This window comes from Panthera pardus, unplaced genomic scaffold, assembly GCF_024362965.1.
Source record: "Panthera pardus isolate Hobbes unplaced genomic scaffold, ASM2436296v1 HiC_scaffold_2, whole genome shotgun sequence".
NCBI classification, from domain to species: Eukaryota; Metazoa; Chordata; class Mammalia; order Carnivora; family Felidae; genus Panthera; species Panthera pardus.
The window spans coordinates 110,045,725-110,073,709 of NW_026526765.1; the positions used below are offsets into that span (position 1 = coordinate 110,045,725).

Consider the following 27,985-nt stretch of genomic DNA (forward strand, 5'->3'; position numbering starts at 1 on the left):
GATATGAAAAAATCCAGCTATCTTTTATTAAGTTAGACATCAGGGAGATTTGTAAAACATAAAGCAATGCTACCCCTTTCTCTAAATGTTTCTGTTTGGGTATGTATCATTATTTCTGATCAAAAATATATTTTTGGGGGGTCGCCTGGGTGGCTCAGCCAGTTAAGCATCTAACTCCTGATTCCAGCTTAAGTCATGATCTCATGATCCTGAGATTGAGCTCCACAGTAGGTTCTGCCCTAGGTGTGAAGCCTGCTTAAAATTCTCTCTTTTCTTCTCCTTCTGCCCCTACCAGGGCACGTGCACGCACACTCTCTCTCTCTCTCTCAAAAGAATGAATGAATGAATGAATGAATGAATGAATAAATAAATAAATAAAATATATATTCTTTATGTAGACAACAAAAAATATTTTCTTTATGTAATAGGTTTACTAGTTTTAATTTTAAAGAATATTAAAATAATTAAAAATTTGGTTTTAGTTTCAATATAAATATTAATACATATCTTACAAACAAAGCTCTGTCAATAACTGTGAAGAGTGAAAGAGATCCTGAGAGCAAAATGCTTGAGAACTAAATGTTCTACTAGGAAAACAAAGGAATCCATAAAGCCAAACCACTAAAAGATATAGATAAATAGATGGATAAAAAAAATAAATTGGGGGAGATAAAAGAGCTATTGCTTTACCACAGTGCTGAATAATAAATGTATAGAACAAGGGCCAGAGCTGAAATACCATCATTTTGTAACCATCAAGATAAAGACGAGCTCCAGTAAGCATCTATAATGGAAGAGGATTTTGGTCTTGTTTTTATTTGGAAATAATTCCCCTTTCCTCTGCAAATAGGGTGTTCTTACACATATGAAAGGTGAACAAGACTTACATATTAAAAGATGGTTGGGTTAGGAATTACAAAATTTCTAATTTGGTACCTATAAATATTGTCATCTTATGGTCTTAGTTACCCTGTAGGTAAGACCCTTGACAGGTGCCAGTCACAGACAGGTGACACCAAGTCTCCTGAAGAATTAAACAGCAGGCTTAGGCATCTCTCCTTTTCTAGACCACTGCTCCTTCCCTAATGCATCCTCACAGGCCAGGGAATATATTTGGGCAGCCTTTAATTTTTAAATTTTGGAGCTTCAAAACTCATTAGGTATCTATCACAATGGAGGCAGGATTTTCTTCTACCATTACCAAATTAAAGGTGGAGGCCTATATTGGTTGTGACCCATAAGCACATATAATCCTTGGTGATGTTTCCAACCATCTACTTCCAGCCTAAGTAGTGCAAGGGACAGTGCAAGGGGAGACTAATGCATTTGGAGGTGACTTTGGGGTGGAAAAAGAGGTTGGGTTGAGGTGCCACATCTCTGAGATAGCTCTCCCCCCCTGCAAATAAACAAGATTGAGACTTTTCTGATGCCTGACAAGAGCCTCTGGCTTGAAGAAATGGTGGTAAGATGGCCAAGTTTAAGATCCTCTCTGTCTGACTCAAGTCTGGCCCTCAACCCCAGTGGCAGTGATCAGTGCAACCAGGTGATATTTCTAAATCAGTCTGTCTGGTGATATATAAAAGACTGAATTTTGCATACAACAAGACTGAAAGACAAGAACCACATACTCTATTGGTTAGATTTGGGGAATTTTAACCTTATTATGCTGAAGCATTGTAAATTAAAAAAAACCTTAGTTAAGAGTACTAAGAATTCTTAAGCTGAAAGTCATTTTCACATATGACTTAAAGTATTATTTGACCAAAGTTACTTATTACAACCAAAGTTGCTTATTAAGAGCCTGCTATGTTAGGAAGTATTTATGTGTCTCCATATATTATCTTTTGCCTTTAAAACATCTTTTATAGATGAGGAAAAAAAGACACTGGATGATTAGCTTATCCAAATGTACATAGCCAATTAAAGTAGTACAGCTAGAATTTGAACCTAAGCATTTTTACCAACTTCCACCGTTAAGCATTTCCTATTTAAGATTTTAAAATCAGCATTTACAAAGTTTGCGTACAGTATCATTACAGATATCCAGTTAAAAACTAACATTTTACTCATAATTATAAGCTACTATTTTCCTATAGTGATCAAATGAGGCATTTCTGCTTGAAAATGTGATGATTCTATAATTTGACATATTCTACATATATTTATATGAGCATGGATGACTATCTCAGCAGGTCTCAGCAGGTAATACTTTTTTAAAAACCAATTAAAGAGGCCTTCCAGATAAGCTTTCAGAATTTGTAAAATGGCCAACTAGTTCAATGGATTATCTAAAATCTTATTAGCTTCTCCATACTTACAGGTTTCCCATAAGGAATCTCTGCTTCTATCTTAGAAAATCCAAAATAAACTGTTTAAATCTGACTTCATTAATTTTTAAAAGCCATAAATACAATTTACCAAAGTGAAATCTGAAAGTACATATGAAGAATATCATAATTTAAGAAAAAAAGATGTACCTAATGCAAATTTGTGCTTGTGCTTTCTGCTTGAACAATAAACTCTTATCTATTGTTCCCTAACAATCTTATATATAAACAAAAACTTAAAGTTCTAAAAATATGTTATTTAGCCAACAAATATATATTGAATAATCTATTACATTAATCTAGGATGATTTACAATAAAAAGTTAAATAGGTTTTCTGAGTGCATCCCCAAATCAAGCATGTGGGTCCTAGAAATGTCTACCATTTTACTGCTTTTACTTCCTATTGTTGTGGGAATCAAACATTTTTGTGTAAAAATCATTTATTTTCCAAACCGCAAGGAATTTTCAACCCTGAGAAAAAGTACAGCTGTAATTACATTTGCTCCAAAAAAGGTAAACATTAAAAAGGAAAAATTCAAATGATAGATTCATGACTGTTTATTCCATGAAGAAATACAAGATATGCAGCCATTTTAGGTTTTGATTGATGTGTAGGAAATCAGTTTTTCAAAGTATTTTTTTCTCCTAATATATTCTACAATTCTTTGTTAGAATTTGTAAGGCTAAATTACCTCCAATGTGTAACTTATTGGAGTTACTCTCTCTCTCAAAATAAATAAATACATACATACATAAATACATAAAAAACATAAAATAAAATAATGTTTAGCTAAATCACATATGCTTTAAGATATATCATATGGAAATTCCAGGTTTTAAAAAGTCCAGTGAGGAAATTTATGACTGAAAACTCATTTTATTTTTAGTGACAATCACTATAAAAAGCAAGCAAATTCCAATCTGGTTCATCCTTAAAAAGGGGTAATATTTTCTCCTCTCAAAATTAGCACATACTTAAGTATAAACCAATATAATTAAGTACTGTATTTGATTTTCACTTTGAGAGTCTAACTTGAACAAATGGGGATATCAATAGGGAGGTAAAAAGAGAAACTAAAGGAATAAACAAACAGTGACAAATATTATTAGAATTTAGATAATTAGAAAATTAGATCACTTGTAAAGCTTGGGCTTACCCCAAACTTTATTTTCAGATTTGAAATATAGAAGATATGGTTGATTATTTGATTGATTTCTAGATCCAAATAGTTTTATAGAAATCAAGTAGTACTTGGTCATTTCATCAAAGATCATAAAAGAGTCACAGATTGCACTATTAGCTACTAATTCACAGACTATACGACAGTTTCAAATATGGCTAATTCAGTGAAAATAAATAGAGTACATTTTGCGATGCATTAGTCTTAATTTAAAAAAAAAATATATATTTATTTATTAATCCATGAAATTAGTAATACCCTTCATTAATCTGTTTAATTTAGTTACCATCAGGCACTACTTATCATTAATGAATAGAAATATATTTTGATAAAGAAATCACATAATCATCTAATGAACTGTGATATTCATCAGCTTAACGGGAACTACCCCAGTAATTGTGAACCAGATTCCTGAGTATAATATTGGTTTCAGCTGTTAAGAGGTTGAAGGGTCAATAATTTTCAAACTCTTTTCTTTAAAAATATCTTCAGCAGAGGCTGAATTTATGAAACTGTTCAAAGCAGAGCTTCTATAGTTGAGGCAGGGGTCCACAATACCACTTCATCTTTTCTCCCCTTCCCTTCCCTGAAGGCAACCTACTCACACTCCTCAAGCTCCAAGGAGCCCTGTGAAAATCTTGGATTCAGACCCAGTATCACACTTTTGAGACTGTGAAATGCATTCAAGAGCATGTACTGGTTCCCTAAACAAAACCAAGATCTTATGGATGGCAGAAAGACCATCATGTATTTTGCTTCTTTCTCTACCCCTGTTTGTCACAGAGTTATCAAAGAATCTGTCACAAACTCCTAAGTAATCAGGTGGAAGACACCTGAATGCAGGATATTCCCTGCAATTCCACAGCCCAAGGAAATACAAGGCCTACTTCATATTCACATGTGGAGCTATGATTTAAGGCTAGAGCGTGACTTAAGGTCTGCTTCCAGTGTTTAGACAAGAAGAGTTGACCGAGAAATCATTCTCTCACTTGGGAGCAAGAAGTCCTTAGGAAGAGAGAAAAATGTCTGTATAGAAAAGACAGAGGAACAATTCTTGGATTCACAGATCGTCAAGGAAGCAGGCCTTCACTGGACAGGCATTCTCAACTACTTCCTTCCGCCCGTCAAACCTAGAGATCTAGGGAAGAGGTAGAAATTGAGGTAGTCTGAGACCAACTTGAGCAATGAAAAGACAGTTAGGAAAGGAAAGGATAAAGTAATTCTAGTAAGAGCAATTTATTTATAGTATCCCATTATTTTAGTCATTAGTTTTAACTTTCTCTACAATAAAACTTTACCTTGGCTAATAACTAATAAAATTGGATGACATAAATTTTACCTACGCTCTCTGCTTCAGTTCTCTTGGCAGAAAGGCATGCTAATAAACTGTGACTTCACCAAAAGGAAGGCTATAGAAGCATAAAAAGGAAAGGTTGGTTCTATTTTGCTTGTGAAGGTTGCAATAGAGAGCATTCATCCTGCTATTTTTCCCTACTTATTTCTTATTTTCCACCAATGTTCAAAAAGGTTAAGACTATAGTCACAAATAGTGAAGATCTGCAAAATGGTAATCTTACTTTAAGATGGGTATCTCCAAATATATTGTGTGTAAAGTAGACTACATCTACTCAAGGGTGTACTTGGTAAATGCATATCAGGATATTTACCAACAAAAGAATGAACTAATCAGCCTTAAAAATTTTTTATTCTTAGCAATAAATGACAAAGCTTAACATCTTTCCTACTTCTTTATAAGATTCCAGAGATCACATATTTTAGTCTATTTTTTAAGTTTATTTTTATTTATTTTGAGAGAGAGAGAGTAAGCAGGGGAGGGGCAGAGAGAGAGGGAGAGAGAATCCCAAGCAGGCTCCATGCTGTTAGCTCAAAACCCAATATGAGGCTCCAATTCACGAACCCATGAGATCATGACCTGAGCCGAAATCAAGAGGTGAACGCTTCATTGACTGAGCCACATAGGTGCCTCTATTTTAGTCTAATTTTGCAATATATCAATAACATTATGTTACTGTAGTTTATTAATTGTATCTGACTCATTTAGGATATAAACAGAAACATATTTGTTGAGCAACAATTATACGTATGACACTTACTAGACACTTTTTTTCTTGTTTAATTCTCACAACCATCTTTATTTTTAATCATTGAGTAAACTAAATCTCAAAGAAAATATTATGGATAAGAAAAGGTGTGCTTTCAATTATATCTAATTTTCACACAGAAATTTAAGAAAATATACCAGGAGAGTCACCTTCTTTGCTACAAAACCTGATGTGTCGATATCATCCACATATAACCAAGTTCATACTGCCTCTCTTATTTTTTTTCTGCTTCCTTTAACAACACAGTTTAAAACCACTTTGCATATACTTCCCACAACCTCCCTTTGTCTTGAGAATTAAGAGCAACCCAACTATTGTGTGACAACAGCACCATCTATTGGCTGCAAAGGGATCCAATAGATAATGCTTATCTATTGATGACCCAATAGATCATGCTCAGGTCATGATCTAAAATTTTTCAGCTGAGTGAAATCTATTTGAAAACAATTTTTTTCCTCACAGATATACATATTTTTTCTCCATCTCTCCTTTTAAAACCTGTAGAGTTATTGCATCTCTCTTGATTCCATTGCTAACCAGTATGTGTTTTTGCTAATGTGCAGCAATTCACATGAACTGTGGATTAAAAGGGATGTGAACAATTATGAAAACTAACTACCATTTATAACACAATTTCAATGGAAAATGTGTTGAATTTAAACGAGCTGCTTACATAGAACTTTTGGAATTCAAGTAATTTGTAGGTTGGAAACTTGTTATAATACTAAAACATATAGAAGCATTAAGTCTTTCACTGTGGCTTCCAAGGCAAATAAAAGAATGCTAATACAAAGCAATACTTCAAATATTTCCCTCCCGTCTTCAGAGTTGATAAACATCTGCCTTGTCCTATGGAATTTGGATCTTGCCCTACACGCAGGGGAACACTCAAATATTTGTTGATAATAATGACAAGGTCCATTGCTATTTTGCAGTGGCTCTCGTTAAAGTTACACCAGTGATACAGGTGGGAACAGCTCCAATTATTTTGACTTTTATCTCTATGATGAAAACTACTAGGACAACATCTATAACTCTAATCACTTAATGAGCTCTAATCATGAACTTTTATTTGAAGCAATGCTTTACTTGGATGTCCTTATGCTTCTGTGATAGAGAGTTCTATATCTGCCTGTAATGTGTCTTTAATATCTAATCCTTAAAGTCCTATCTTTATGGTAAGCCCTGTAAGTTTCCATTTGAGGAAATTTTGTGCTGAAGCAGGAGAAACATGTATGATTGCTCAAGCAAATTGGTCACTATGAAGTCACTTTTCTTGCTGGTACCAATTAAGTAGCAAAGTGTTTTTGTCCCTTGGTCTATGCCCTGCATCTCAGTTCTAGAAATTTCTCCTGAAATCCTAATTTGAGTCCAATTTTTTAAGGCAGGGAAAGACCAATCACTGCTCATAAATATTATAACTGTTATTACCTGCCTAGACACAGGCTATTCTTGGTAAAAAGACAGACCTTATTCCCATACTCTGAGACCTGTCTGTGGTCTAATGCTGATGTCCAGTGCCTAGGTGTATGACCTTCTCCTCACTGTTAACTATATTCCTGCCTTGCAAATCATCTTTCCAGCACTATTTTATCGGCTCCCCAAGACTTTGGAAAACTATGATCTTGCCTGTTCCATCAGTAGTTATGAAATCCATCTCTCCCTATCTTCTACTGCTTTTCCTTTCAAATCTCTGAAATCCTTTGATAGTACTATCATTTTACTCATTTCCTAATTTAAAAACTTCAGTTGTTTTTACAATATGAATATACTTAACACTACATTTTTATGTTTAGGTTGACAAATGCTATGTTTTATATCACAAATGAGAAAAAAATTTTGGAAGTTGACTTTTTTTTAATCTTTTTTTTAAAAAAAGTTTATTTATTTATTTTGAGAGAGAGAGAGAAAGAATGCAAGCAGGGGAGGGGCAGAGAGAGAAAGGGAGAGAGAGAATCCCAAGCAGGCTCTGCGCTAACAGCTACATGGGGCTTGATCTCATGAACCATGAGATCATGGCTTGAGTGGAGATCAAGAGTCAGAGACTTAACTGACTGAGCCACCCAGGTTCCCTGGAAGTTGACTTAATAAAGTACAAGGTGGGCACCTGGTGGCTCAGTCAGTTAAGCATGTGACTCTTGATGTGGCCTTAGGTCATGATCTCACCATTCTTGGGATGGAGTCCTGTGCTGGGCTCTGCACTGACAACATGGAGTCTGCTTGGGATTCTTTCCCTCCCTCTCTCTCTGCCCCTCCCCCGCCCACACAAACACACGTGTATGCATGTACTCTCTCTCAAAATAAATAAACTTAAAAAGATAATAAAGTATAAGGTATAAAGGGCACAGGGATTTCAGCCAGATGGTCAGGTGTCTTACTGCACCAGGGCTTGGGCTAGCCACACAAACTGCTGCTGCCTGGTGGTTGCCTTGCTGGCAAGGTCATTAGCCCTCTCTATAGCTGCCAGTGCCTTCTCCTTTGTCTCCTCCTTGGCTTCCTTGGCTGTCTCAGCAAGGGTTTTGGAAGGGGTCTCACTGTGCAGCTCCAAGATGTATTGAAATCCTTTCACAATCTTAGCCACACAATCTTAGCCACTACTTCTGAACTGGGCAAGGCCAAATTTCTGGCAAAAGAAGAAAAGGCGGACAATTGTGGACAGTTCTAGAGACACCAAATAAACTAGAGACCCAGGCTTCCTGCTGGATTTCAGTCCAGTCGCTTTTATCAGAATTCACACAGCAAATACATTGCTCCTCCTCCACCATCAGCTGGGTGTGGTCAGTCTGGTTCTGCTGTTCTACAACAGAATCCTCTAGGATGTACACTGAGTGAGCAACACTGGTAGGAAACAGTCACTGGGCCCAGCAGGGTACCCTATTGGTCTCTGTCAGGAGATGCTAGGATAGGAGCTTTTGGTCAGAGGTCACCTGCAGGTGCACTGTGTCTTCTGTCAAGACACATTTGCTATAGGGATTTGGGTACCATTCCCATAAGGCTATGAACACTTGGTCCCAGGAACTCCAGAGCACTCTCTGGCCTGGGGAAAAACTTCACCACCATTCTGGCAGGGGCGACTCAGCACCTGCACTGCATCTGGGATGCAAAGCCATGGGAGGCAGTGGGGTGGTGGTGCTGGGCCATGGCTCTGTGCAAGCCAGCTAGGCTCACAGCTCACTGACCTCTGCACCCAAGCAGTAGACACTGCCCTGAGGAGCTGTGAGCCACAAGTCAAAATTTTTAAGACTATTTTTTAAAAATATAAATTGACTTTACTACTAGCTCCCTCCCCAACAGTGCCAACTTTTCAACACCAAAAATATACTCTGATCTGTTCCTTTTATTTTAATGTTTGCACCACCACTCTCATCCAGGCCCCTCTTATTTCATGTTTATATTAACTGAAAAACCTTTGTAACCACACTGTATTCTGATGTCTTTTCTTTATGTTTAGAAATCCTTTCTTTGGGGAACCATTCACTATTTCATTCCTTGTGACCCTCCTCTGTCCACTGAGATTGGCGGGGTGTGGGTGGGCCTGAGGGGATGCTATTACCCTCCAGCTAGAGGTGGGAATGTGAACTAAATTTGGCCGTAGTATTACAAACCTTTAATCACAAAAAAGGAACTGGGCACATGACACCGCTCGGCCAATCAGCATATCCCTACAAATTTTGCTGGAGCATCCAGGAAAGACTCTCAACCTCTAAGGATCCTAAGTTATAAAGACCAGACAGACCTCAAACTGCTGGGGCCATAAATTCTACAGCGTGGAGAAAACCTATATATGAATGAAACTAATGTGGAGGTAGGTAGAGTCATCTGATAGATACAACATATCCTCATGATTTTGAACACGTGAATCTAATTCAATTTCTGTTCAGTTATATTTTCTAAAATATTCTATTAGTTAGGGTAGGCTAAGCTGTGGTAGCAGATGGACTCAAAATTAAGTAGCTTAAATGAGAAATTTCTTTCTTTCTTAGGTAAGAGTCCTGGGTGGATGCTCAGGTAGGCCAGTTCTTCCCACCTAGTCATATGAGGATTCAGACTGAAGGCTATTCAGCCATCTTCAACAGCTGACTTCCAGGGTTTCCCTGAGCACTGCCATTTCATTCGGCCAGAAAGAAGAAAGAGCACTGAGAAACAAAGGGAGATTTTTACTGATTAGGCCAGGAAGTGACTCACAATACTTCCAGTTACGATGCACTACAGAAAACCTGGTCATACAGCCACACCTAATTTAAAAGGAAACTTGTTAAATGTAGTCTAGCTGTGTGTCCATGAAGAAGTAGAAAGTGGATTTTGGTGGAAAGCTAGCAGTCTTTACAAATATACTGCTGGATAAATAAAATTCAACAAAGACACAGAATACCAGGCCATATCATACTGGCCCCAGAAAGACTGTGACTGAATTAAAAATCAGCTATTGTAAAAAAGTATTTCAGAAGGAAACATATCAAATCTATCAAAAGATGTCGTCAGGGATACTTGTTAATTATATTGCATAAAGTCTATAAAAACTATGGGAGAAGTTACATCAGATTTCAGTACTAAGAATAACAGAAAAATAACAGTATCATTTTTCTCTTATAGGACTAAGAAAGATTACCAACAGTGACCCCGTGTTACAGAGGGTGCAGGAAAATTAAGAAGTTCTTATGCTGTTGGGAATGTAACTTAGTCAGCACAAATTGTGTTACCAACTGTTCTTGTCTCTGGATTACTGAGAAGTTAGGAGTGTGGCCCAAAATTATCTCTGGTGGGGCAATTAACAACAGATTTTGTACTTTCTTATTGATTAATTTAAAAAATGTTTTAATGTTTGTTTATTTTTGAGAGAGCGTGAGTGGAGATGGGGCAGAGAGAGAGAGAGAGACACAAAATCTGAAGCAGGCTCCAGGCTCTGAGCTGTTAGCACAGAGCCTGATGCAGGGCTCAAACCCACAAACTGTGAGATCACCACCTGAGCCAAAGTCGGATGCTTAACTGACTGAGCCACCCAGATGCCTAAAGAAATGTGTATTTTTTAAAGAATAAAAGCAAAATGAGGCTATGTTTCTTTTTGGAAAACAAAACAAAAATAGTCCTGTTCCTTCACAATAGTTATTTACATGATGGAAGGCCGTCTCTTTCTGTGTTTGGCTGCTACAAAGCTCAGAGATGCATTTGCAGTCCACTCTGAGAAATGTGCAGGTAATTGTAGTTTACATTACAGCCTCATATCTGGGTCCACTTTTCCCTCACCCTGATTTTACTTGTTCCCTTCACTGCAATTTTATACCTCTGTCTTTGAATCTTCAACCTCGTATCTCTTCTGGAAGAAGGAAGAGAATGATTTTATAACAGTTTTAATGTATCACAACTCTATCACTCTTCCTATACAAAACTTAAAATTCCACAATGCATACATTTTTTTTTAAAAAGAAAATCCAAATTCTTCATCTTAGTGTTTACTCATTTTAAAAAATACATTTAAAATGCATTTTAAAAATACAATAAATATTTATTTATATAAGCATATGTATACATACACACACACTGAGTGCCTAGGTCAAACACTGCACTATACATGGGAGTAAAAGAAAGAAGGCTCAAGTTGCTCACAGTCTGGCTCAATGGTCCCAGTATTTTTCTTTTCATGATGACTCATATCAGACAATGTAACGGCCTCACATTCCCAGAGGCTTACCAAGATGTATGCTATGTACACTTTGCAGCATGATAGCAACAACTCTGTCTCTGATCTGAGACACACTGGTGGTCTCGGGGGTCAGATGGTTAAGAATCACTACAATACAGGGAGGTAAGTGTAACAGAGAAAATGCTATCTGCCATAATACCACAAAGGAAAAAATAAGAGACCCAGAATTGTGGACTATAAAGAAATGGGAAACTTTCTGTAAGAGCTATTCATCGAATAGGAGTTATAAAAGTAAAGGAGGAGGAAAACAGAGATTTCAGATATCATTCCAGAAAATGGAAAATTAAAAAGACAATTGGATTTTACACAGAAGATGGTAAAATATTTCTAGGCACTTGAATATATGCTACTTTAAACCGTATGTCACCTTTTTGGCAACAATGAAAAATCAGCTAATCCATAGGACAGCATTTTCAGACAAATGAAGCCAATTGCTTTGAAAAGAAAATATTTCCATCCAGTCTGACCACTTTAATAAAAATAATTTTTAAATGACATATTTTTTTCCCTTGCCTTAGTAAATAAAACCCTTTGTGTACTCATTTTCTCTTTGGATCTCATGCTAATTATAAATAAGTAACATAGTATACTGTACTTCAACTTCCATAGGTCCTACTGAGATTGGCTTTCTGACTTTAAAAGATTCTACCACATCACAATAACTTAGTTATTTCTTACTGCCAATCAGTGTTACTGCTTCTAACTTCTTGACTTCTTAAGCTGTGATAAGCCTTACTCGAGGCCTGTCATTGGGGGTACAGTGAAGGAGAAAAGGGTCACATGGCACCAGTTTTCAAATTTAGACTTTTGCCAAAGTCTCTAAATGAGACTGGACATTTTTCATCCTAAGTCCCTCTGTATAAGAGTTTAATTTAAAATGTATGACTCTACCTCACATTCATGAGGATAGCTCTTATAAAAAACAAACCAAAATGAAACAAAACAAAACAAAAAACACCAAAAATCCCCAAATGAGACAAGTGTTAGCAAGATGTGGACAAATTAGAACCCTTGTGCACTGTTGGTAGGAGTGTAAAATGGTGCTGCTTCTATGGAAAACAATACGGTGGTCTTCAAAGTTAAAAATAGAATTAACACTATGATCGAGCAATTCCACTTCTGGCAGAACAGAAAGAACAGAACAGAAGTGTCTCAAAGAAACATTAGTACACCCACATTCAGAGCAGCATTACTCACAACATCCAAAGGTGAAAACAACTCAAATGTCCAGTGACAGATAAATGGATAAACAAAAGTGGTAAATAGATACAATGGAAGATTTTTCAGACTTAAACAGGAAGGAAATTCTGACACATGTCACAACATGGAAGAACCTTGGCAACATCATGCTAAATGAAATAAGCCAGTCACAGAAAGCCAAAAACACAAATACTGTATGATTCTGCTTATATGAGGTACCCAGAACAGTCAAATTCATAGAAATAGAAAATAAAATGGTGGTTGCCAGGGGCTGAAGAGGGAGGAGGGGAACTGTTAAGTTGATGAGTTTCAGTTTTCCAACATGAAAAGACTTCTGGGCACTTTAGTGCACAGTGAGGTGAATGTACCTAACTCTACTGAAATGTGTATTTAAAAGTGGTTAAGATGGTAAATTTATATTATGTGTCATTTATTATATAAATGTAAATAAATATTTATATACATATAATTTATAGAATTTGTAAACTTGGGAGATCCTACTAGAGGAGCTCATCATCAGGCCAATCCTTAACATTCTTAGCCTTATTGTTTCAGCACTCATTCAAAAATTTTCTGCGTTAGGTTAAAAATATCCTCGAAAAGTGTTGTGGAACTCGACAAGGGTGAGGAATGCACAAAAATGTGAATGTACTGAACGCCACCATATGGTATACTTTAAGTTGGTTAATTTTATGTTATGTGAGTTTTACCTCAATTAGCAAAAAATCCTCATATGCATTTGGCATGTAAAGATTCCCAAGGACAAGGGCTACAACATGAAGAGTTGTGGCTAGTTTCTGCTACTGGCACTGCATTAAAACCTCACACAAGTCTAACAACATAGGAAGGAATAAAATACTAAAGTCATTTACTAATATTAAAGCCGCAAGAAAAGTACTTTTTGGTAACAGGAAGACAGGAGATTATGTGAGCAGATATAGTTTACCACTAGCACCACCAACACAGACTAAAACTATATATAAAGGCAACAAGCCTGTGATTCAGGGCTCCTCTCACCTGGCAAATTCCTCACCTATGAGGCCTGCAGGATCAAAGAGATTAAAGAGATAGTGGAATCAGATCTTGGAAAGCCCAAGAATGCCATGACAAGGTACATGGACTTTTTCCTTGACACAACGGAGAGTCACTGGCAAATTTAATAATGTAGCTGATGAATAGGTTCAAAGATGTGTTTTAAAAGAATCACTTTGGTGGCCACTTTGAGGGTGAAGTGTAAGACAGGAATGGAATACCAGACTACCACAATAATCCAGAGAGAGATTTATAAGGTGAAACAGGTTAAACTGTGGGATCAAATAGATACAGGGTTTAAGGCATGGTACCTGGTGGTTTTCTTAAATTATTCCTTTTAATCTCCACTTAGCAGCTTAGTATTATTATTCCCATTGGAATAGGAAAAATTGGTAGGGAAAATGGAATTTTAATTTGGTCTATAGGACTTCAAACACTGTGCACATACATTTTCTACTACCTTGTGATGTCAACCAATATACAACCAAAATAGTTAAAACGCTTTATGTGACAAAAATGTGAATACTTCCCATCAACAGCACAGCTAGCCCTCATGGAAGATAAAAATCAATGTCTTATTCCCTAAATAACTTTTTAGTACTTGATTAGATCCTAAATTACATGCACTAAAGCCAATTTTTACCTGGAAGTAATTTTTTTTTTTTTAAATACGGTTTTATTAAAGGAAACTCTTCATGCCAAGTAAGGGTGAGCTATGTCCTCTTGTGATCTAATTATACCATTTTAAATAAAAGGTTACATGAATATATTGACTCAAATAGTATATAATTAAAGGCCATAATCCACAGGATGTATTTGGTCTTTGAAGTTGCCATATTAAAATCCTTTCTATATATAAATATTACAAAGAATACAAAACTCTGGTATAAATACAAAATGCCTAATTTGGGAGATTAAAGAATACTGGTTTTTAATATACCTTGGCTTCCACAAATGACAGGGATGGATGGTTTTACCATGTATGTTGTGTCAAAAACAACTTGAGACACAACCACAAAGCCTAACAAAATGGACACGACTGTGAGGGTTCTTTTGCCACCACTCACCTCTCAAATCACCCATTCTAATCCACTATGGTCAAACTTTGGTGCTCTTGGATTCTCAAAGATGGTATTTTGCACTGCCTGATTGCTTCTAGCAAAAAGATGAGTAATGTCTAGATCACAAAGAAAAATGAGCAATGACATTTCTCTATTATAATCTCAAGGGAAAAAAAAACATGTTTTGGGAAAAATTCTTATTGAGGGGTTAGGATTAAATTTCTTTAAAAAAATTTTTTAATGTTCATTTTTGAGACAGAGAGAGAGAGAGAGAGAGTGTGAGCAGAGGAGGGGCAGAGAGAGAGGGAGACACAGAATCTGAAGCAGGCTCTAGGCTCCCATCTGTCAGCAGAGCCTGACGTAGGGCTCAAACCCACAGAAGCATGAGATCATGACCTGAGCTGAAGTTGGACACTTAATCAAATGAGCCACCCAGGCGCCCCGAAGTGTTTAGGATTAAGATGAACTTTACTGAGATTAGGAAATAAGGTGATCAGCCCAGGTATAATGGCTTCAAGAGAGTTAGTTGCCTGGGAGACAGCTTGTGACAACTCTCACCTCTCACTGCAAATTATCAAGCATTTCCATTACCCCTATCCTTAGGCAAACTTGCTTACTCAAAAAGAATCTTAATTTTATAACTCTAGTGTCTCATTCTTCACTTCACATAAAAACAGAAACTATCCATACCTTTGTAACTGTTCGAGGTTACCTACTGCTCTTTACTGATTAAAGAGCAACCACCTTTTAAACTCAATCTCCCTTTCAAAAAGTTTAATATGAGTAGGCACCAAACCAAGGATACGAAAATAATTTGACAACTGAGTTATTTGCCAAGAAATGATATGAATATTGATCTGTGTTCTTTTCTTGATTTAAAATGGATAAACAAGCAAACATATCTCCTCAGTGAAAGCCATCCAAACATAATTTCAAAACTTCCCAAATTGTAAAAAGAAGGAAGAAGCAAGGGAATGAATTTGAGGGGGGTGGATTGGAGGGGGGAAGAGGGATGAATTTTTGAACTTAGTTCCAGTACATATTAGCACTTAAAAAAAATCAGACACTGGGTCTTATTCAGAGACACACTTAAGTTTGTGATATGAAGGAGAAATGAATTCATTAGTCAACTATAAGAAGGCAATTTTGAAGGGGAAAAATATGAAAAGAAACAAGTCTCTCGTGATTTTTTTCGCTTAATGTTTAATAAATTGCTTTGGAAGTAAATTTTCTCTGTTCTTTTATTCTATCTGCCATGAAGTAAGGATGATAAAAATCATTGGTATAGGGCTAGAAAGGCTTTCACCATAGTGATAGTACACACCCTTAGATGAAGGCTACTTAAGCTAACTCTAGGCATTCAGAGCATCACCGAAACACTCCATTTTACTCCCTTTTACTTTTCCCGGCCTTAAATATCTCAGCAGGAAGCCCTATATGGATGACATATTATCCTTGGACTAGTTGGGTTGATTCATTTCTAGGCTGTGGGCTCTGTGGCTGGTTATAATCCTACCTGACAAAGACAAGCTTGCCATGTTTCAACAATATGAAACATCAGAGAAAGAGAGGAAAATGGTTACTGCAACACTAAGGTCCACAGGCAGTGTGCACCTAGCACACACTAGGAGTTAGTTCAGAAATGGCTGAGGTCAACCCTCACTTCCAATAGTTGAGGCACTAACTTTACAGGTCCCTATAAATAGGTAAGATTGCCCTGGAATGTTCTGACATCAACTAAACTGAAAAATAAACGCTGAATAAACTTAATATATATATATATTTTTTTTTTTACTGTATAGGCAACTGGTTAAGAACATAGACTATGGAAGGAAACTCTCTGGCTCTGAAATTTACCAGCTTATATTCTTTAGTATTATGTAACTTCCTTGTACCCCACTTTCCCTACACATAAAATAGGGATACTAAGATAAAATATGATCACTGGATAAAGTTAGTTAGTATACATAAACTGCTAAGAATAGTGCCTGGAACTTAGTAAGTATTACATGTATTAGTTATTACTGTTATTATAAATTATTCTGTAGATTGTCATTTAAAAGTCATACTACAAACTAAACAGAGGATTTAATACTGAACTTAGAGGACATTCAGGTTATCACATGAGGCATCAAAACAAAAGCAACACAGATTTGTACAGTGCTCTCTCTAGGGGGTTTTGGGGGCTGCTGGGAGTAGGAGGACCATCGTAAGTCAGGTTTTGATCACAGAGTATAAGGTCATGTTTCAGAACTGGCAGTTTTGCTGCTAACAGGGAAGCGTGGGCAAGGGGAATTCCTGAAACACAATGTTCAGATGAGCCTGGCACCCTGCACTTCAGCCATACTTCTGCCTGAAAAGCTCTAGGGACTTCAGGATCAAAGAAACAGCTCAAGAAGTTGGTAGAAAGGAGAAATAGCTGTGGAAGTGGGAGAGGGAAATAAATGCAATTTACGGCTAATTAACATTGGCAGCACTATTACCTTCCCAAGCATGGGGTGTCCTCTCCTATCTGGGGTGCAATTAAAGTACAGAGAGCAGAGTAGAGAAGACCATCATGTTGTCCACCCTCAATCCTCAAAGTGTGGGCTGAGAGTGAATGGTTTATTTTGCCAGGCATGATGGAGGGATGCTCACGCTACTTTGGTTTTATAAATTGCTAAGCTACAAGGTGATCTTGAATTGTGGTAAATTCTGGTTCCTTCACAAAACACACACTAACATGGTGTCTTTCAGAAGAAATGTTGTAACAGATAAGAACATAAATAGGAAAATGGTTATCAGAGACTATGGTTACATAGCAAGTGTGAGGAGTCAAAATGTGCAGAGGAACCCACAAAACAGCCCCTGGCACCTGGGAAAAACAAACCTTATATCCTTGGGGTGCCTTATTTGAAGTTTAGTATTTTGGATATAAAGTGACATGAGTGGATTATACAAATAATCCTGGACTGGGAAAGGCTGTTCTGTGGATGAGAGGAAACACAGAAACTTTAAAGAAAAGGGTTGTATAATTTTCTTCATAAAAACAAAATCGTGGGGGGTGCCTGGATGGCTCAGTTGGTTAAGCATCTGACTTCAGCTCAGGTAACGATCTCCCAGTTTGTGGGTTTGAACCTCGCATCAGGCTCTGACTTCAGCTCAGGTCACGATCTCACGGTTTGTGGGTTTGAGCCCCGCGTCAGGCTCTGTGCTGACAGCTCAGAGCCCGGAGCCTGCTTCGGATTCTGTGTCTCCCTCTCCCTCTGCCCCTCCCGCGCTTGCACTCTGTTTCTCCATCTCTCAAAATTGAATAAACGTTAAAAAAATTAAAAAATAATAAATAAAAGGCTTACAAGCAAAAAATACCATCAAACAAAGTCAAAAGACTACGTGAAAAAACTGGAGAAAAAAAAAGATGTTTAATGAAATGAAACGCAAAGGTCTGAATGTTCCTAATTTACAAATAGGTTGAAAGGAAGAACTGATAAAACTATGGATTAAGGATATTAATAGTTTTTTTTTTTTTAATTTTTTTTTCAACGTTTTTTATTTATTTTTGGGACAGAGAGAGACAGAGCATGAACGGGGGAGGAGCAGAGAGAGAGGGAGACACAGAATTGGAAACAGGCTCCAGGCTCCGAGCCATCAGCCCAGAGCCTGACGCGGGGCTCGAACTCACGGACCGCGAGATCGTGACCTGGCTGAAGTCGGACGCTTAACCGACTGCGCCACCCAGGCGCCCCTAATAGTTTTTTATATAGGACATAAATATATAAATAGGCAAAAAAATATGCACAACCTCACTAATAATTAAAGAAATGTAGATTAAAAAGATATTCTCATCTGTTAGATAAAAATACAACAGCACAGAGAAAAACAGGCAATAATACTGTTGTAGGGATTCTTATCGTTCACCTGTATCAATTGCTCCTCTCTACTTCCTTGTACCCTTCAAGATGGGCCTCTGGCAATGAGCTGTGAGCTAAAGTACCACATTTCACTGCTATTCCAAAAAATGTAATTGCTAGTAAAAATAATCTCTAAACCTCTTCTCTCCTACCAAAGTATCTGAAGAGGCCACATGTTGCAGTTACAATATGGTGGAATCTTTCCATCAGTTGGAAACTGTCAACACCCTCACACTTAACCTGGGGTAGGCCAGGGAAAAAGAAATGTCTGTCATGTTAATCCACTGGAATTTCATGGTTCTTCTGTTATGACAGGCCAGCTACCCATCCTGACTGATATAAATATACTCCAAGTTGCAAAGTGGTTATTTCTGGGGGGGTGAGTAAGTATTGTGGTGGACTTTTCCTGTCCTTATGAAATATTTCTATAATATTGTATTACTTTTATAATTAGAAAAAATTTAAAGGTTAAAAAAATGTAAGAATAAAGTGTTGGCATCCAAAGTATAAACACTGGTAACAATTTCCCCAGATTTGCACTTACCAGAGTTGCAAAAATATTTCTCATTTAGGTAAATACATCTGTCTTTAAGAGACTACCCATAAGGAAGCCATCTTCCTACTCATAAATGGCTTTTGCTTGGGCCATTTTGAATTTATTACCAATATTTAGGCCCTAAGGATAATTATTTCCACAGAATAAACAGAATTGGGATGGGATACAAGGAATAATGTTAACAAATCAAAAAGAAAGGCCACATGTTTCATCAGACAAGAAGACACCTTGATAAGGAAAATGAGGTCAGATAAAAAAAGTATCCAAATTGCTGGTAATCAAAATCACTATCCTAAAAAGTCAAAAGCTCTAAAATGACTCTCCTAAGGTTGTCCTAAGGCCAATCTAACTTCTGTCAATTTCATTTTTCTGAACACAATAATAGAAGTAAAATTAAACATAAAGCATTCCATGAAAATGTTTCACGGACTGCCTTGGGAGAGAAAAAGTTCCAGGGAAACCCCTTCTTTCTTCCATCAAACCCTGCAATTCAACCTAAAGAGCTTCATTTTTACGTTTTTACCACTGCTCTTGTCACATGAAATTTTTTTCTGAAGAAATGACCTGGAGCTAAAAGAAAATCCTTCACCTAAAATTGTGACTAGGAAAATATAGAAATAAAATATTAAACCCCATGAAAGAAGTTACCGCATTAGGATGTTTGCCTTTTGAATACCAAGTGGTTAAAATCTAGGTAAAAGACTCTAATGACCACAAAGCATACATCATTGCAAAAGGTCAAATAAACATATGAGCATACTATAGGAGATTTATTTGCATCCAAGCTTCTGAAACTGAACGGTATACCTGATGAGCCAAGATCATCTAATCTAAAAGCCTATTCAACTAGTTCTTCACAATAGGAAAGTGTAGAAGTTTTATGGCTCAGATCTTCTGCAATGGAGGTAGAAAGCCAGGTTTACTGGTGAAATCAGCCAGAATGGAACTCAAGGGCAGATGCTGGAAAACAGAGTTGGGTAACTAGAGAAACTGCCAGAAGGTCTTGTGTTTCAGACAGGAAAGGGTTACATAGGAGGTATATTTCATCAAGTCTCACAATAAAATAGGAAGATAGTCTCACAGAACAGATGAGTAAACCTTCTGGAATAAAACTGCATGCTACTTTTGCTGCCCTATAGGGCAGTGATCTACTTAGAATACTTCCTGCCCAATGGCAGAGCACTGAGTTTAAATGGTTGGTAGTTTTCAGTAGTTTGACGAAGTTATCCCAAATGCTAATAAAATTGTAAAAATCGTAATCAGAGCTAGTCACACCAATTCAGAGCATTCATTTTCACATTTGATGCTGAGTTTTTACAAAGCACACTGATACAGTGAAGAACAACTGGAGAAAAGTAACCAGGATGATATGAAATTGAGAAACTGCATCTTCAGAAAACTTGGAAGAACCACAAAGTTCATTTACTGATTGGAAGACTCAGGAGGGAAATTAGAATCATATCATGATTCAGAGACAGGACATGGAATCCTGTTGTAAAACGAGTAATATTTTTGTAACATAATCACTGCACACTTTTAAAAGGTTGTCACTTTGTCCTTATACTTTGTTTGGTAGCTTCAGCAATGTCTAATATGGCAATTTACATGTAAGAGATGCTCTATATATTTTCTTGATTAATTCATATCAATCCCTAAATGGGACTGTTTTTAAAGTTGGTTTCCACTTACTGGGTTTTTCTTTTTTTTTTTAATTTTTTTTAACATTTATTTATTTTTGAGACACAGAGAGACAGAGCATGAACAGGGGAGGGTCAGAGAGAGGGAGACACAGAATCTGAAACAGCTCCAGGCTCTGAGCTGTCAGCACAGAGCCTGACGCGGGGCTCGAACTCACAGCCCTCACGGACCGCGAGATCATGACCTGAGCTGAAGTCGGCCGCCTAACCGACTGAGCCACCCAGGCGCCCCTTACTGCGTTTTTCTTAAAGCAGAATTCACCAGCATACTTTTTTTAAAAACAGAATATTCATGGGGCGCCTGGGTGGCTCAGTCGGTTGAGCGTCCGACTTCAGCTCAGGTCACGATCTCGCGGTCCGTGAGTTCGAGCCCCGCGTCAGGCTCTGGGCTGATGACTCAGAGCCTGGAGCCTGCTTCCGATTCTGTGTCTCCCTCTCTCTCTGACCCTCCCCCATTCATGCTTTGTCTCTCTCTGTCTCAAAAAAATAAATAAAAAAACATTAAAAAAAATTTAAAAAAAAAACCAGAATATTCTTCCTATCTATCTGTCTTCCTATCTATCTACCTACCTACCTACCTACCTACCTACCTACCTACCTAGTGCATTCACATGGTTCAAACATAAAGTATAAAATGGTATACAGTGAAAAAACTCCCTCATGCCTATGTCCTATCTGCTGAGTTCCTATCTGTGCACACACATACAACTAACTGGCAACCTCCCTTTACTAGTTCAACCTTCCAGAAATTATTTTTATGCACACAGAAGTCAATATAAATGTATGTATGTATGTATATTATAGACAAAGTCGCAGACATATGATCCCCCCTTTTGTTTTTCCATAAATAGCTTACACTATAAACTGTTCTGCAATTTTCCTTTCATTTAGTAATTATAATAGATTTTTTCATATTAATACATAAAGTATATCCTCATTATTTTTTTACAGAAGCACCCATTGTATATATGTACCATAATTCATGTAACTGGTCCACTAATAATGAGCACTTAGGTTTAAGAGAAATTTAGGGGTACCTGGGTGGCTCAGTCACTTAAGTGTCTGACTTTGCTCAGGTCCATGATCTCACAGTTCGTGATTTCAACCCCGCATTGGGCTCTGTGCTGACAGCTGGGAGCCTGGAGCTTGCTTTGGATTCTGTGTCTCCCTCTCTCTCTCTGCCCCTCCCCTGCTCACACTCTGTCTCTCTCTCACTCTCTCTCTCAAAAATAAATAAAAACATTAAAAAAATAAAAAATAAAATAAGAGAAATTTAAATTACAATCATGGAATTATATGTTTATAAAGGACTAATACATTTCAAACAAAAGGCAGATAATCTCTTATGGCTAAAATAGTGCTATCAAGGTTACTGGGCTCATTTGAGGTATCTAGAATAATAGTTAAGTCTAAAAGTACAAATACTTTTGGGTTGCCTGGGTGGCACAGTCAGTTGAGCGTCCAACTTCAGCTCAGGTCATGATCTCATGGTTCATGAGTTTGAGCCCCACGTCAGGCTCTGTGCTGACAGCTCAGAGCCTAGAGCCTGCTTCAGATTCTGTGTCTCCCTCTCTCTCTGCCCGTCCTCTGCTCATGCTCTGTCTTTCCCTCTCTCTCAAAAATAAATAAACATTAAAAAAATTTAAAAAAAGTACAAATACTTTTATAAAAAATGATTCCAGCATATTAGTGACAAATCTACTTGCTAATATATGGATTTTTACTTTCAGTTTCTCTTCCCCTCCCTTGCTCCTGCTCTCTCTCTCTCAAAAATGAACATTAAAAAAAATTAAAAAAAAAACCACACGCATTTTAATCTTGAATCATTTTGTATTCAATAATTCTTGCCTTTAGATATGTGTATGTGAACACACACATATATCTATAATAGATTTGCATTAATTGTGGCTTCATTTTTGTAAATATTCATATGGAATATCATTAATAACTGTTTTTATTTTACTATTGATATTCAGTATTGATTTCCTAGGTCTTTGAATTGCATAGAATAACATCCAATGTTGAAAACTGATTTAAATTATTTACGTAAAGTATTACTCGAGCACCTGGGCGGCTCAGATGGTTGAGCCTCCGACTCTTGATTTCGGCTCAGGTCATGATCTCATAGTTTGTGAGTTCAAGCCACGCATCAGGCTCTGCACTGACAACACGGAGCCTGTTTGGGATGTTCTTTCTCTACTCTCTCTGTCCCTCCCCCTGCTCATGCTCATTCTCTCTCAAAATAAATAAATAAAAACAAATACAGTTTTACTAATAAAAAAAAAAGTAGTAGTAAAAGTTAACATACCTTGCTAACTATTAAAACTTAAGCCTGGTAATTATCTATAAATTTCCATATTCTTATGGATATTTATATTCTAGTCTTCCTCAAATATGCAAATTTAATAAAAACATATTTGTTCATGAAGAATACATTTGGGAACCTTAAAAAATAAGGGTGTCCACACAGTTACACAATAATAAATATTTTTATTATTTAAAAATAATAATAAATATTGCCTACTATGGATGAGTATGATGTGGTTTTACCCTTGAGGACTTCGTGGGTAATATCAGTATGTGAAAATAAGCTGTAATATATAAGTTTGCAGAAGAATGTTTAGGAATACTGACTCTCTTGGTTTCCTAGTGCTGCCATAACAAAGTACCACAAACTGGGTAGCTTAAAACAATAGACATTTGTTCTCTCACAGCTCTGGAGGCTAGAAGTCCAAAATCAAGGTGTAGGCAGGGGCCATGCTCCCTCTGAAGACTCCAGGGGACACCTGTCTTTGCCTCTTCTAGTGGTGATGGCAATCCTTGGCATTCCTGGGCTCATAGCTGCATTACACCAGTCCCTGCCTTCATCTTCACATGGACTTCTTCCCTGTGTATGACTCTGTATGCCCTCTCCTCTTCTAATAAAGACACTAGTCATTGGATTTAGGGCCTATTCTAATCCATCAGGACCCTGTCCTAACTAATCACATATGCAAACATCCTATCTCCAAAAGGTTCTGAGATTTTGGGCAGACATGAACTTTTGGGAGACACTATTCAACCCATCACATTGACCATGAATGAAGAAAAAAAAGCAAAACAAACAAACAAAAAAAGCAAAGCAAAACAAAAATTTGTCAGACTGTAAACTTCAGGTTGAAGTGTTTTACAATCTGTTTCATAGTTAAAGCCAGAGAAGGAGGACAACTCAGCCACTGCTTAAAAGTTCTTAAAGGCATTGTACAAATCCTCACTTTAACAATGGAGCTAGACAATTTAATAGAATATCCTCAAAGGCCGAAAAAGTTATTGGGTCCTGATCTACATCAACGGCTCTTTGAAATCTCACCCATGTACTATTAAAAATAACAAAATGAACTAGAAAGGACTGTTTCATCACTCCTGCTTACACCAGCATATCTCATCAGGATGAAGGGCAAGGTTGGCTTTCTCTCTGATGAGACATCAGTGAGCTGCTCTTATTTTTTATTAAACAGAGTTATTCATACTTGCAAAAAAGAACAGAAATAGAGCCATCATCACTAAAGCCAAAGAGCAGCTATTCTGTCACTTGAGGTGTTCTTAAAGACATCAGATGTCCCAGATCCACCAAATTACAGTCTGATAATTAATGATCTGAGTTAATTGGCAAAACAGAAATTAAATATGCATCTTTAAACAGTGTTTACCAAAGAGCATTTCTGTGATACAAAGTGAAAAAATTATTCACCAACACTTGGTTTGAAATTTGGTCTTAATTACTAATTTCTAGGATGTAGATATATTTGTTTCAATTTGGGGGATTTAAAATAAAAAAAAAATTATGCCATAGCATTCACAGTTTCCAGTTCTTTTTGAGAAGAACTTTTATATATTTGTTTTGTGTGCTTTATAAAATGTCTGATAGATGTTATACCTTCTTCAAAAACATGATTCTTCAGAAAATGAGTTCTATAATATGCTTGCTACAAATATGGTCTCTTCTCATCTCTTCTTCAACAGTAGCTTAAATAATGCAAGTACAAATGCCACTTCTTTAAATATCTGATGGGCCCTCAGCACCCTGGCATGTGGTAGCTTTGTCCCTAATCTCTTTTTTTTTTTTTTTTTGGCCTGTCAGCTGTGAGAAACAGTTTTCTACCAATTACTGTCACAATATGAATAAATTCAAAACTGAAAATATAAGCAGTGAATATTTTCAGTACATTTATCCCCAAACTACATTAAAATAGGGATTTAGCATGTAAACAAGGAATTTAGCAAGTAATAAAGAAGCATCACACTGTACTTTGTCTTCCATAAATAAAAACACAATATCAGAAGATAAAGAAAAAAGCATTCATGCACAGAAGAGAAATGGGCAAATGACAGCAAGCATATGAAATGAAAAGAAAAAAAAGTTACAGCTGCAACAAGAGTACCAATTAAGATATATGAGTTCCCAAAACAATGCTACAGAGTCATTGCTGGGTTTTTCCCTTTTCAAATAATTAATTCTGACTCAGTAACACATATTTTTTAGAAGAGTTACATAGTATCCCTCTCTTTGTCCAACACCAGTTTCCTTTAGGATGTGGCTCTACATACACATTAGGCCAGCAGCTGGTTGCTAACATGATTTTGGTTTGAAGTGTGTTAAGAACATGAGATAAGAATGAACAATGTTCTTAGGTTATTACTGTTAACACAACCTCAAATAAACAAGATACAATTGGCTCTTACCCTAACCTGGTTCTGTGCCAAAATTCTTCTTTTTGGTAGAGAAGGGAGTGAAAAAAAAAATCTAAATTTACAGGTATGACCAATAAATACAGTGTGAATTGGCTATGTATATATAATCCCCGTGGTCTGGTCCATCAACCTAGCTTGGCTAGAACTCTGCTCTCTGAATCACAACCAGTTTTGAGACCATCATGATGCTCAATTATTTCCAGGACATATTCTTTTAAACTCATTTCCAGAACAGGCATTATGTTGCCCTTTGTATGCTGTCACTCAAACTTCTCAAGTGCCTTTTTACCTTATTCTTAATGGTCTGTGTACATTATTGAGTGCAGTTTAACAAACACAGAACTGGAAGATTTGGGCCTCAAAGTCCTAGTTTGTGTCATTCCTGACACCTGCTTCCCTCTTTCCATTCTCTGCCTGACTTTCTCTTCCTTCCCTCTTATCTCCCATATTCATTCAGTCACTGAGTCACTTCTTCCCTAATGCCTCTCCCAAGTGTGCAGTTTTTACAGCCACTACTACCATTGACTTCAGATTAGCAAGCACTGTGTGCCTGGATTATTGCAGAAGCAGTAACTTCGATTTCACCCCCTTCATTCAACTTCATCTGCACCCCAATCCATTCTGCACAACACTGCCAGGCAAATTTCCCTAAAATACCCTTTTATTCATGTCATAACTCTTTTAGAACTATCAAAGGCTTCCCATTACCTACAGAAGCATTTCCCAAAACACAGTTCATACAATACCAGAGTTTCACAAGATTCTAACATGTTTTAGCTTAAAAAAAAATTTTAAAAAAAGGGAAGAGGGTGTATTCTCTTGTCAAATGTAGCTTAACAAAAAAGTGGGTTCTGTACAGCAAGATTTCATGATCTATTAATATGTTAAATACACATTACACATATACAAGGTTGGGAAAGTACACATTTCCCAAATGTGTTTCACTGCAGAACACTTTTTACCACAAACACCTTATAACCTCTCTCAGAAAACTATAATGGTTTTAAAATGCATAAATTTCTCAGTTTGCTCTTTATGTTTTTCTAAAGTCTCACCTCAAACTATTTCTAAACTTACCTCTAAGTTTTGTATGAATTGCCACCTTCAATTACACTCTACACTCACTATATACCCTGAGCAAATTATGTTTATGTATTACTTTGTCCTTCTTGTTGTCTATAAAACTCGTCAACCCATTCATAGCCAAATTCCGGTTCTTTCACAAGCCTTCCTTAACACTTCAAGAGTAATAATCTCTTCCTCTTCTCAACTACATCAGAGATTCCTCATCTAATGCTCCGTGCAGCACTAAATCACTGTTTGAATACAGACCTTCTAGAAACTTGCCTCTGAATTTAGTTTTTGTTTGTGATTTCTTCTCCCTAACTAGACAGCGAGGCCCTCGAAAGAAAAGGCATAGCTTTTGTACACACCCTATAGTACTTACAGCTTTGCAATGAACAGGCCTTGAAAATATTTACCAAAGAGACAACATTTTTTAGGACAGTGTGCTTTTTACCCCTCCAGATGTCTCCACCTTTCTGCCCTCTGCCCCAGAAAGCTGACCTTTATGGATTACATCAACAGGTTCCTTGCTCTCTGTCTTCCATTGGGATTCAGATAATAGAGAATACCATGGGAGACTGGAGGAAAGGAAGAGAATAAGGTCTGAGAACTTACTTTGCTGGCTCACTCCCTGCAAGGTCAAATAAGCTGGCTGTCTCCCTTATCCTAGTCACAACTTGAAGTCCCAGAAACCACTTCTTTCCTCACCCTTTCAAGCTCGGAGATGTGGTTAGATCTCCAGTATTGGACTTGTGGTTTCCTACACCACCTCAGTGGTTTCCCTCTGAGACCCTGCCCACACCCTCAAATAGTACCTTTATTACTTAATTTAAACATAGCATCTGTTTCTTGCCTGAATCCTAAGAGACATAGATGATAGATACAGCTCATTTGGCTGTTTAAAAAAAAATACTTAGCCTCATACTAAGAATAAGCAAAGGATTTGTTTTGAGAATCTAAAACTATAAACAAGCAGTGATCTACAATGACTCTTGAATTACGATCCACTTGAGGTAAGAAATCATGATTTACTTGTCCTTCTATTTACCCCTGTGCCTGGAAGAGTCACATGCATAGTTTGCAATAAACATTCATCTAAATGAATATAATAATCTGTGGCAGGTACGTTACTGCTCACCAAACATGCATGTGCTCCTCTACATTTTCCAGGACCCCTTGCAGTTAGGTGGCAGTCATAGGATTGGGTTCTGGTTGGTGGAATTCAGGTGGGAGTGATATATATGCCTCTTGCAGGTCTAGCACTTAAAATTATCCCAAGTAAGCCTTCAGCTCTCTTTTCCCCTTGTCAACCTTGAAAATTTTTTTCCAAGAGATGAAAATACAAATGAGAGTTACCTTATTCAAGAAATAAACATTCAAAATAGGACACTGAATTCTGGAGCGACTGGGTAGCTCAGTC

At 37.0% G+C, this 27,985-nt stretch overlaps 1 protein-coding gene and 1 pseudogene across 1 annotated transcript in view; both read right to left on the bottom strand.

Annotated features, from left to right (window-relative positions):
- Nucleotides 1–27,985, bottom strand: part of NDUFAF2 (NADH:ubiquinone oxidoreductase complex assembly factor 2) — a 175,174-nt gene that overhangs the window by 80,685 nt on the left and 66,504 nt on the right. The gene's annotated exons all lie outside the window — the stretch shown is intronic.
- The window catches only part of LOC109246411 (PRELI domain-containing protein 1, mitochondrial-like), an 86,198-nt pseudogene continuing 66,207 nt past the window's right edge, over nucleotides 7,995–27,985 (bottom strand).